General features: G+C 42.6%; 1 protein-coding gene across 5 annotated transcripts in view; it reads left to right on the forward strand.

The window, feature by feature from the left end:
• Positions 1-11,573, forward strand: part of Cdk14 (cyclin dependent kinase 14) — a 534,756-nt gene that overhangs the window by 344,906 nt on the left and 178,277 nt on the right. The gene's annotated exons all lie outside the window — the stretch shown is intronic.

An 11,573-nucleotide genomic window follows, 5' to 3' on the forward strand; every position in this document is an offset into this window, starting at 1 on the left:
ACCAGCTGAGAGGCTGTATTAGTTACTGTCCTGCTGCTGTAATAGAGAACCAGCTGAGAGGCTGTATTAGTTACTGTCCTGCTGCTGTAATAGAGTGGGATGACTAAAAGCAATTTATAGAAAAGAGATTTTATTTTGGCTTATGGTTCTAAAGGGAGTATCTACAATAGCCAGAAGGAGCAGGTAGTGACTGACTGATTATATTTGATCAGTGCACATGGAACAGAGTGGGGAGGGGTCTGGGGTGATAAAGAAGTTGGTCCAAGAATGAGGCTATAAACCTTCAAAGCCCATCCCAGATATAGCCTTCGTCTAGCAAGGCTCTACCTCCTAAAGTTTCATAACTTCCCCAAACAGTGACACCAACTGGGACCAAGTCTTCAAACATAGGAGTCCATTGGAGAAGGGCCATTCCTCATTCGCACCATCACAGGGACACTTCCTGTGCTAGCCAGCCTTTGTGCTTAATGCTTACATATTTGTCTAAATATAATCCATCATTCTACTAGCAATGGCCCCAGTGCCTTGGTGGAGTTCTCTGAATCCCCAGCTGGAAGTTCCCTCTCCTTTTTCACCTCTAGTTCCTGCATCAACCTGTCTGCTACCTCCCTACCTCCCTTCAATTTCCTCTTTATACCGCATTCATTACTGCTGTCTTTATTCAGTTATCAGGGTATAAGGCTCAGTTGGAGGCATGGAAGGGAGAGGGGACTTTGTGCATTGCAAGCCCTGGTGTACACCGTGACACTGCCTCCATCGCAACTCATAATGCGTAGATGCATGGAGTGGTCCTTGCAATTTCTTGAACTTATTTTTCAGTCTTTTGATTTTTCGGTGACACTCTATGGCCTCACTACGTAAGATTTAACTGTGTAGCCCATCCTTTGTCTCAAACTCATGGTTATCCTCCTGCCTAATCTCTGGAGTAGTGGAATTACAAGTTAGAGCTACCATGCTCAGCTTCTTTGCTCATCTTGAAACACATACTTAGGAGAATTACGTGGGAATGACTTTAGGAAGCCCATAAAAATTTGAAGATACTTTCTTTCTGATTTAAAAAAATAGATGTGTTTTTGTTTTCCTCCCTTTCTCCATTCGGAGTTCTTGGTTCTAATAGCATCCAATCCCCAAAAAGATAACATTTATCATTCAGATCCAGAGTTCCTCTCACTGAAGTTCAGTTGAACAGATAACTATCAATTCACTCTAAGCAAAATCCAGTATTAACAATGTTTTGTGTTTGCTGGGTGGAAAGCAAGCAGCTGTAGGCATCGAGGAACCCATTTTGAAGAACAATGTTAGACTCGTTTCTTATTTCCTTACACTTATGGCAAAATGAGAATAGTGCTCACACCTCATACAGAATAGTGACGTATGCACACCTGACCTTGTGTACCTCTGACGTTAGAGCCAGTTCCTTTATCACTTGGGGCTGTGATGTGGTCACAAGTAACAATTGCTCTTTTTTAAAAGCTTTTACAGAGTTTCCATTAAATTTTCTTTTGAGGACGGTATTACTCTGAGGGAATGAAGAAGTTACAATTATGGGGACACTAAATATGACTATATATTATTTACAAATTTTCTTTCTTATAGTAAAACTTCATTCTAGAGCTAAGTGATCGGAAAGTGAATTGAATAACCAGTCTCCAAATTCCAGTCTTCCTGCTCTTCCGCAGTGCTGAACTGGATACAGTTGTTAGCGGCACTAGCTTAGGAAGTCACGGCCCCTCCCTAGCACGTATCTAAGCACGTGCAAGACAGTATGATTTCTTTCCAAATCCTAAGTTTAGTTCTTGCAGTAATTTTAAAAATAATATTCATGGGGACTCTCTATACCTTCCATTCAGTTTTCTCTTTTGAATGCAAATCGAGGGGCATTGAGAGGGCGCTGGCTCCAGGCCCATGACCTGAGTTTGGTCTCCTAGACCCATGCGGGGGAGGGAAAATGTGCTCCCATCACACGTGCCTTGGCATGTTCGTGGCCCCTCCCTTTGGTACACACTAAATAAATTAATATGATATTAATAATAATCATAATTTAATATACTAATAATCAGCAAACCTATTCACTGTGCCTTGGGGCATGCTTGGGATGGGAGGATATTACTGATGATAATTCGAATTTAGTGGTTAATTTGGTTTGAAGTGGTCGAAACGGGAACATTCGTTTATTTGCCCAGACCTGTATCATCCCTGCTTTGAACAGAGGAAGAGATGCTCAACCCCGTTACCCTTTACAGAAAGCCCAGTGCCATTAATAGAAAATAATGTCTTGCCTTTGAGTTTTCAGATCAGGATGATCAATCTTTGCAAACATGAGTAGTTTGTGACCCTTATTGAGTTGTCATTGTCACTAATAAAATATTGTGTCCTGGCCATTGCTTTCGCATTTATTTCTTGTTGTTTCCTCATGAGACAGGATCTCAGTACAGCAGGCCGGCCTCAAACTGAACTTCTCATCCTCCTGCCTCCATATTCCAAATACTGAGACTGCAGGTCACTTTTATTTTGCATTTGAAGACTAACGAGTAAGCCCCTCTGTTGTGGAATATTAATTAATTTAAGATGTGTTACACTCGTTTATGGTGTGAAATATTTGTTTAATGATGCAAAGACTCGTTACATTTGTTTGATCAAATAAAATTAACCTAGGGTTAGGAGGCTCCATCAGCAACTAGCTGACAGGAAGTGGTAGGGAGGAACCACATGTAGCTAGGGTTCTGAAGTGGGGGTGGAGCAGAAGGACAAGCTGTTCTTTGGGGAGACTCCAGCTAGGAGAGAAGGTTTGCTAACTGCTACTCAGCCTCTCGGAGTGAGCAGGATTTCTCCTCGACCTTTGAATCCTGAGTTCTGTGGAGGGATAGAGATCTGGGTAAAGCCTGACAGAGCCAGTGCCTGAGGGAACAGAACCCTGCCTGATTAGGGTGAACTGCTACAGGGAGCTGTGGGGTTGCAGTTGCTAATTTCCAGGACAGCAGTTGCCTAAGGGCAGCTACCAGATTTAATGGAAAACATTAAGCCACTCAAATCACTTGGCTTTCCCTACAGTGTATTTTGTTGACTTCTGGTATCCAAAGTAGTGATTCTGCTCATGAAAATGCTATTTAACAAAGAAAGGAAACCTGGAGGGCTGATGGGGGGGGGGGGGCGTGTTTCAATAAGTCAATTTGCTCAGAAAATTAGCAAGCAGAATAAAGTTCGAGAACTGCTTTTGACTAACTTGTTAGGCCCACAGCTCAAAATCTGAGTTTGACAACTCCAGAGAATCCAGTCAAGGATTTGGGTTTCAAGTTCAGAGGCTTGCATCCAAATCCAAGGGTTGTCCTCTGCCTCCGCGTCAGCATCTTCCCATCTCTTCTCGTGTGGTCCTCCCAAGAAGCGGCTACATTGTGTTTCTCTGTGCTCTGCTCCCTCCTCTGTTGTTTCCACTGCTGTCGGCAGGCCGGGGTTTGTGCTCAGGGCACTGAGATGACATCCAGGAAAGCTTTGGAGAGGTGAGAGGGCTGAGATTCGTAAGTGCCAGTCATCCTTTCCGATACCGTGGCAGAATTGCTCATTCCTTCCGCATTACCTGACTGATGCCGTGGCGGTATTCCTGAGCTTTGAGACAGCCTGTGGCCACCCTTAGGGCATGTTTTAGGAAGAACGAAAAGAAAAGGAATTTGTCCAAGAGGGTCTTTCTCCAACAGTTCTGGGTGTTTTCCTGTCCAAGTCTCCCGCTTTGCCATCCTAACAGGCCCAGCCAGGCCTCTGCAGCAGGCCAATTAAGAGATGAGTGATGGTGTAAAGCAGAGAGAGGAGAGTTAGCCAATGTGGTCGCCCTGGGAAGCGGAGAAGATGAGGCAATGGAGCAGCCACAATTCGCACTTCCAGGTGTCCATGTGAGCTTGAGTTAAAGAGGAGAGAGAATTGGGGCGGAACAGAGATGAACGCTTCGCTTAGCCGTCCTGATCATGGTGTGGGCTGGTTGATGACGGCCTCTCTCTGGCTCTGCAAAGTGCCCCCCAGAAGTCAGCGCTGGCATCTAATGCTCCCCAGAAGTCAGTCCTGGCATCTCTGTGTCTCATGACTTGATTGCCTCTACTCTACAGCACAGCCTTATGGTGATGACTCATTGCCCACAGGCTCCTGTTGCTTCTGTTTATTCATCAGCCTGTTGTTTCTGGAGTTGAAGGTGACTCCGGAGGAGCCAGGCTGTGGTGTACACCATCAATCCCAGCGCTCACTCTGGTGGCAGAGGCCGCAGAATCTCTGTGTGTTCCAGGCCAGCCTGGTCTACACAGCAAGCTCCACCCTGCAAGAGAAGCTTAGTGAGACCCTGTCTTTAAAAAATGAAATAATTGAAGGGACGTGGAGCCAGAGAGAGATAAAATAGTGTCAGCTTGATAAGGCTTTCAAGCACTGAAAATGGGCAACATTTGCAGAGGCCACCATGTAACCGAATCAGCAAGCACAAATATTGCTTCAGTCTGTTGGTTGTTACAGATATTTCTTGGAGTTTTGTGATCTGAAAACTCTTCAGATTATCATTTCCTCTAGTGCTCTTCAGCAAGCGTGGGTTAAAAATCCTCCTTTTCACTCCTTTTCTTTTGTTCTAGTTTATCTATTTATGACAAAATCTTATCACAGTGAAATTGGCTTTTAAATATTGTGGAGCAACAGTGCGCTGTCTAGAATGACAGATTAATTACCTCCTTCCCCCCTGCGGGAGCCTGGTAAGAATCTGAAGGCATATCTTGGCTGATAGCTTACCCCGAAGGTCTGTGTGTTCTACCAAAAATAATGAAAAAAGGAAATTTACCCCTGCTCCTGGCTCTCAGGGTACATAGCTTTGATAATACCAGCCTGTCATTTTGTATGATAAAATATAACATTCACTTAGGACAGAAGAAGAAAGGAGATGATGAAATTCTATCCTTGGCATGTTGTCGTCAGACCTGCTGGATAAATAATCTAATGGCAATGAAAACACAACTTGAAGGGACTTCCAATAATGGCTCCACTTCTCTCCACTTCTCTCTCTTTTTCTTTTATTGGAAAAGGCAATATTTTCCTGAGAGATGAGCATAGTGACTGTCTTTTTATCCCGTTACTCTGTCTCCTGTAGTATGTAATTCTACTACTCACTCAGGAGGAAATTAGGATATACTTAGCAATTTGTGTATTCATGTCCTGGCCATGTTCATGGAACAAAATTGGCCGACTTGAGTATAATGAGTTATCTCTATTAAAATATTTCTGTCATAATATGCTAACTGACAGAACTTAAACCTGATAAAGGTGTTGAAAGCCCATTCTCTGTGTTACACCATGTTAAAGTCCAGGAAAAAAAAATCTGATGCTATTTAAGCATTCCTGCTAAAGGCTTGAGACTCATGGTTTCAGGAGATGAACGTTGGTAAATATGCTTCAAAGCATTTTTAAAGAGAAATTCTAAAACAGAAGAACAGAGCCCACTACCTTCACGTATAAAATGAAGTTAGAGTATCCACAACTTCAAAGAAAGAATGCTTTAGTACTGTAGTTCCTCTTTAAAATGGAATTTCACTAATAATCTTGAGATTTCCAAATCTTATGTTCTTGACTCCTGTCCCTACCATCCAAATGTCTGTTTGGAGAAGTATGGTTCTGCCAGGAACATCTTGTGAGAGCCACCAGACCAGAAGATTCCTAATGTTTCTCCAAAATTGTTCATCTTTCTCCACCATAGTTAAATTTCTGTCTTAAAATCTCTACTAACTTAAGATTAAAGTCATAAAGATTCCTGTAGGTCTCAATTCATAGTTTTCATTTAAGTGTTTATTATAACCGTCTGAGTTCCTTTAGCTATTATTATTCAAATTATTTGTGCTGCATAGATAGGTATTTTAATCCCATAGCATCTCATTTCATAGTCCTTAGCTTGGTGTTTATTTTATTAATGCTTAATTATAAGTTAAATCAACAAATATTTGCTAAATATTTACCTCAGATTATTTATTGTGATAGGAATCATGATGCAAAGATAAATAAGACATTGTCCCTGTATCCTGGTACCTCACAATGTGCCCAGGGAGAAAGACAGGGAAGTGTGTTACTATATGTGGTAACAAGACCTCGTGTCTGTAGCCTACTTAGTAATCCATCCACTAGTGTCTAATAGGAATATCAGATGTAAACAATCTCAGTCTTGATTCTTGATGTTTCACATACAAAAGAATTCACATTTTCTTCTCCACATTTTTCTCTTTAGTAAGTGGCGGTACCCATTGAAACCAGTGGCAGCAATTAAAGAATCATTCTGAATTCTCATCCCCTCCTTATCCTAATATAATGGATCAGATAGTTATACTCATTCATGTCCTAAAGTAGATGTTGATTTGGCCCACCGTTTACAATACCTTTTTCTAAGATCCTGTTATATCTTCATTGGTCACCACCACAGCCCCCATCTTGCCTTCTTCATCCTGGACTTCGCTCCTCTCATTTTCCCTGGCAACCAGAGTGTATTAGTAGCTTGTTAGCTTGCGTGTCTCAGAAGAAGCAGCAATGGCGTGTCTCAGAAAACAACTGGTGAGTGTCCCGAGATTGTGCTCCATGAGTTCTCTAGCCTTGGCATCTCTTATATCCACAACTCTTGCTCTGTTGAGTATGGCCATGGTCTACCTAGTTAAAGCTCACTAACTCCTGCAGCGTTCAGTAGCCTTTTCTTAGGGGCACAGCTTGGAAGTTGCTTGCTCTCTCTCACAAATTTTGTCCAGAGTCCTGCAGCATGATATGACATATAGGAGCATGATAAAATACTACCACATGTCCAAAGAACGTTCCAGAAGATTGACTGCTAGTAGAAATAAGCAGTGCTTATAAGTAAACTTTCACCTAGGGCAGTTGTTCCGAGCCAAATTCCGTCCAGTCTTGAATAACTTTATGTTGTGCTTTGATTAAAATATTAAACAGATTCTTCCAAATACTGCCCATCAGATGTGTGCAGTCAGCTAAAGCAGTACTTTGAAGTACTTTATGGTATTAAAAGCTTACACGAGGAACTAGAAAAGTTTGACATCAATGATTCATGTGCTTATCCTATGAAGTAGGAGAATAGAAGCAAATTAAATCAAAGCCAACCAGAAAGAAAACAATAATAAATGTCAAGGAAGAGATATGAAATTGAAAGCAAAACCAGCTGAAAGCATCAACAAAGTCAAGAGCAGTTATCACTTAGACCCACTGGTCAAGAAATAAAGGAGAGGTGTTGGCAGAACCGGGGGTGGTGGTGGGGAAGCAAAAGGATGGGAGACAGGCTCTTGGCTGGAGCTGGTTCACAGGTGCAGGTCAGACATGGAGCTAGGAGTCCCAGGCCTCTGCCAGACTGGCTTCTGGTGGGCTGAAGTCCTCCTGGAGAGACCTGCAAGGTTGCAAGTGGAGCCTCCCCAGGTGACCAGTGCACTGCTAGGGTCTCCTGGCTCCATCTAGATCAGGTCACGAGCCGTCCTCCTCCCAGGCCCCTTCTACATCTTTGACCTGACAAAAACTGATAGGTAGCATGTCTTCTGGAAAGAGGAAAGTGCTGCAGGCAGCCACTTGGAACTTAATGGCATTGCCTTGAACGTAGAGACAGTTTGTAATGTCCACCATGAAAGTTCACTGAAAAATTCAAAAACATTTTCATTTTCTAACATTTGAATATGTATAATGTTATTATTGACTAATGGGTGACAAAATCGGGCTTACGTACCATGAGTTAATGGTGACTGTCCCATTTGTCAGGAAAGATTGCTACTCCAGTTCAGTAGATTTGTGGTCAGGAAGCCATGCAATATAAACAATTTAAGCAGAGTTTGTTGCACTTGGATGAAATGGCACATTCTGGAAGAACTCTAAGGTTTAGGATTTCACATTCCAGGGTGTGGCTGCAGTACCATTCTGACACAGAATTAGCATCTCTAATGAATGTTATGTAAAACAGAGGCTGGGGAAGCGGGGGCATCAGTGACTGTTCCTTGTAAGGCGAATAGTATTTTTAGGACCAAAGTGAATTTTTCTTTTCGTCCACATGGCACTCAACAGATGGCGATGTGGGCGGCTGTGGTTTAAGATCTGAAGCGGTTCATAAAGAAGTGCAGTCTTACCCTTGTCCCACCCTAGAGGTGGTGCTGGCTACAAGCTCATTCAGACGGCTCTGCCCAAGATCGTGCCAGCCATCCCCGTGGGTGGACCCTGCTGCACCCTGCAGACAGGCAGTGCCCGGAACAGAAGGGTGGCTGGAGACAGCTTGTTTCTGCCTGCTGGCTGTGCTCAGAATAAGCAGAGCCAGGCCTATTTCAGTGTGAAAAAGAATTTGATGTTTTTCTTCCCATGGCATTCCTTAATTTGTAAAAATAAATCCTAATGCTGAGATCATTGTTCCTCAGAAGATTCCACTTTTATTTATTCTTAATCTTTCATTCCATTTGCTGTATAAGCTGCCTCTGCCCAGAGTCTTAGCCTGAAGCTGGGTAGGTAAAAGGAGTAGGGGAGCAAGCTGCTGAGCCTGCGGTCTGAGTTATACCAGAAGGCTTACATAGTCCCCCTGATAAGAATTTCCTGCTACCAACACTGGATCTCCGAATTCACTTTCTTAATTTGATCACATCCCATTGTTGTTCATCCTCAATAACCTGTCCCACTTGAATTGATTTATTCCTGTCCTGTCTTTTATTTGTTCTAGCCCCCATTGGCCTGAACCTTGCTGTGTAGACCAGGCTGGGCAGGCTGGATCTCATGACAGTGATCCATGATCCTCTAGCCTCAGCCTTTTGAAAAATGGGATTCCAGACACTCAACACCATGCCCTGCGGACCATGTCTCCTTTTATGACTTCTTAAATTAAAAAACACACCAAATCCCGCCAGGTTCTGAAGTCTGTAAATTGAGAAGCCAGGCTTCTTGAGCACCGCTGTAATCCTTAGGAGTGCGGATTAAAATCGCCTTGTTATCCTTGTTCTTATATCTGTGCGGTCGCGTACTAAACAGCATATGTTTGAAAGACGTATGTGTTTTGATTTTTTAAAATGTCGTATAAACATTATTCCAACTTGTTTTGTTTTTTTTTCCACATAATTCAGTCATAAGCATGTTTCTTATTCATTTCACATAAACCTTAATTTTGTTTCAGCAGCTGCATGTCATCCAATCTGTGTGGGTACACAGTTATCCCTGTTGCTCCTGAAGATTTAGGCTGTTCTTCAGTATTTCACTGTCGTGAAAGGCAGGCCCATTGGGTCCACTCCCATATCAGACCCGGCACTTTCTACACTTACACTTTCTGTGCAGAAATGGCTCAGGACTCCGTGGCGCATCTCTGACATCTTCATGTTTCTTAAGTAATTCTCTAAAAGCATTGAGCTTATTTACACTCTCATCAGCATGCATTTCCTGTCTGATGTCCATGCCAGCATTGCTGACTGGGTGGTGGGAGTCAGTAGGCCTGCTCAGCCCGGTATTCTTTTCCAGCGTGCAATGCACCCACTTCTGTAGAAGCGTCTTCATGTCCCAGATAATTTGCCATTGTAACTTGATTCCCTGGACAACAGTGTTCAACCCATACCTTCCTGGGACTTATCTCCTCACATACTGCTCTCTAGTGCAGTATGGCCTACATGCTGAATTAAAGAGGGTCACTCTTCATTCTGTGGACTAGGGTATTAAGTTATGATAAGCATCTTCATAATAGACAGGACACTGCTAGACACATTTATAAAATGTATAGCAACCAGATAACTGTTACCAGTAATTGGCAGTCAAACAAATCCGCCTAGCTACAGCCTCCCACCACTGGAACAAAATAAATGTTATTTTTCCCATTTTTCTCCCAGATGAATAGAAGCTCCAGATTCATTTCAGCTAGATGTAATGAAAAAGCCTTCCAGCTACCACCTGTCAATAATCTCTTTTTATTCTATAAAGACAATATAGCATCAATAAAGGTAGTCTGGAAAATGGGAGAGAAAAACAAAATTCCTGACAACGTCTTTATTTTCATTTTTGCATGTGTTTTTCTAATTTTTAGCCATCTGTCAGTATTTTCGTGTGACTGATGTCTTCATGAATATCGTTTCATATTCCAGTTTGTTTGTTAATTCCAAACATTGCATTTTGTTAGACAGTCCGTCTTATGATCAGCCTTGACAGTCTGTAAACAGGGATGGGCTGGCCTTCTCAGAAGGGGCTTTCACCTCTTCAGCCATCCTGTGGGGATTTTGATCGCTCCTTCTGAGCACAGGGCAGCCTTTCCGAGCTCCGTAGCCATGAGCAAGGGTGGGGAGAAGGGCAGAATGGTGTGGGATTTTGTAGCCGACTAGTGACGGTCCTTCTCCTCAGGAGTCTTTGTCTGGCACTTGACAGACAAATGACCTGGAATGTGTGGGTCGTGTCAAGTGGAATCCTCAGAATAACCAAGGGTGAGAGAAACACAGGCAGGCGAGGAAGATGAGCACACAGCTACCTGTATAAACATCGCAGCTTTTGTGCCAAACTTAGAACGAAGGCCAGATGCAAACACTCACAGTCAGCCTGCAGTTCGGTCATTCTTTACGTTCCTCGTGTGTTTGTTGTTAGTTTTGCTCCTCCCCTCTCCCTTTTTTTTCACCTCCATTTTCATCTTCCTTCCCTTACATATGCGTTATGTCTTTCAAATGCATACTTGACAATATCCCCCGCCCTAAAATCCAAGCTTATGGGAGTTTCATTTTTCTATAGTAGAGTAGAAGAGAACTTACCAATATAAAAGTCCCTTTGGCGATTTTTCTTCTTTGTTTCCCTGAGTCAGGATGCTGATTCCATAGATGACTTAAATGTTTTATGGGCATTGCCTCCTGAACACTTCTGCATCTTTTCTCCTTTCCCGCTCCCCCACCCTTATCCCAGGCAACCTTTGTCATTGGAGATTAATTTACATATCCTAAACCGTGTAGATACACAGCCTACATGCTTTCTTGTGGTAGGATTCTTTCAGAGAATCTTAACTATTTTGGCATGGATCTTGTTTTAACTCTTGCTAGTATATTTATTGCATGGATTTACCACTTTACATACTGGTAGATATTTACATTGATTCCAGTTTTATTGTTTCCAGCTATTACACATCAAATTGATATTAATAGTCAGATGTCTATGCAAAATTATTTATTTGAGCATATTCCTTTCCTTTGAATAAATATGTAAGAATAAAAAGGCTGGATCATATGACTCAGTGGATAAAGGTTCTTGCAGGACCCGCATGGTACATGGAAAGAACCAACTCTTCCAGGTTGTCCTTTGAATTTCACGTGTGCAGTTTGGCACGTGCACACCCACACAAATCCTGACTGTCTGTGCTATACCTTTCTATGGCCATGAGTGTGTGAGTTGTAGTCTACTTAACCATCAGCAATGTATGCAAGATTTAGAATCTACCTGGACATCAACAGTGTATAAGAGTTAGAGAGTTAGAGTCTACCTGGACATCATTAGTGTATGACAGTCACAGTCTACCTGGACATCAGCAGTGTGTGTGTCACAGTCTACCTGGACATCAGCAGTGTGTGTGAGTCACAGTCTACCTGGACATCAGC

Source organism: Microtus ochrogaster, chromosome 26 (assembly GCF_000317375.1).
Source record: "Microtus ochrogaster isolate Prairie Vole_2 chromosome 26, MicOch1.0, whole genome shotgun sequence".
In the NCBI taxonomy this organism is placed as follows: domain Eukaryota; kingdom Metazoa; phylum Chordata; class Mammalia; order Rodentia; family Cricetidae; genus Microtus; species Microtus ochrogaster.